This window comes from Morus notabilis, unplaced genomic scaffold, assembly GCF_000414095.1.
Source record: "Morus notabilis unplaced genomic scaffold, ASM41409v2 Scaffold153, whole genome shotgun sequence".
In the NCBI taxonomy this organism is placed as follows: domain Eukaryota; kingdom Viridiplantae; phylum Streptophyta; class Magnoliopsida; order Rosales; family Moraceae; genus Morus; species Morus notabilis.
Genome location: NW_010356836.1, coordinates 172,577 through 173,167, shown reverse-complemented (window position 1 = coordinate 173,167; position 591 = coordinate 172,577).

Here is a 591-nt window from a genome sequence, read left to right as displayed (position 1 = left end):
TATTATTTAATTTTTTACCGGTTATGGTTCCTTAGAGTTTAGAATGGTTGTATAGGAATTTGTTAATTACAATGTAATTAGATAAGCGGCCTATCATCGCCGTTAGGGTTTATTTTATTTTCTTTATTAGAAATTTTGTAAACTGAAAAACGGTATAGGAATTTTTATGTAAAAATTCTTGGAGGAGATTTATCAAGGATCTTGAAGATGAAGGATATGCAGGTATCTAATTTTCCTTGGTTTATAAAATTGTTTTGTGTTTTTTGAATAAATTGAAACAGGCACCGGTCGACCTCACCGGTCAACCGGTTAGTGTAAGGCAGTCGACCGGTTGAGTATAACTGCTCTGTCACCGGTCGACCGGACCTAACGTGACAGTATACGATTTTGCAGTTTTTTGAGATTTTTTCAAGAAAACATGAAAAATAATTTTATGATAACCAGAATTTGATCGTGATGAAGAATTCAAGGACAACCGGGAAGATTCAAGATGAAGAATCGATATATGTTTCGATTATTCTTAGTAATCTTTATTTTTTCTTTTTTCTAGGATGGAACCATAATATTACGGTTATTATTATTATTATGCTT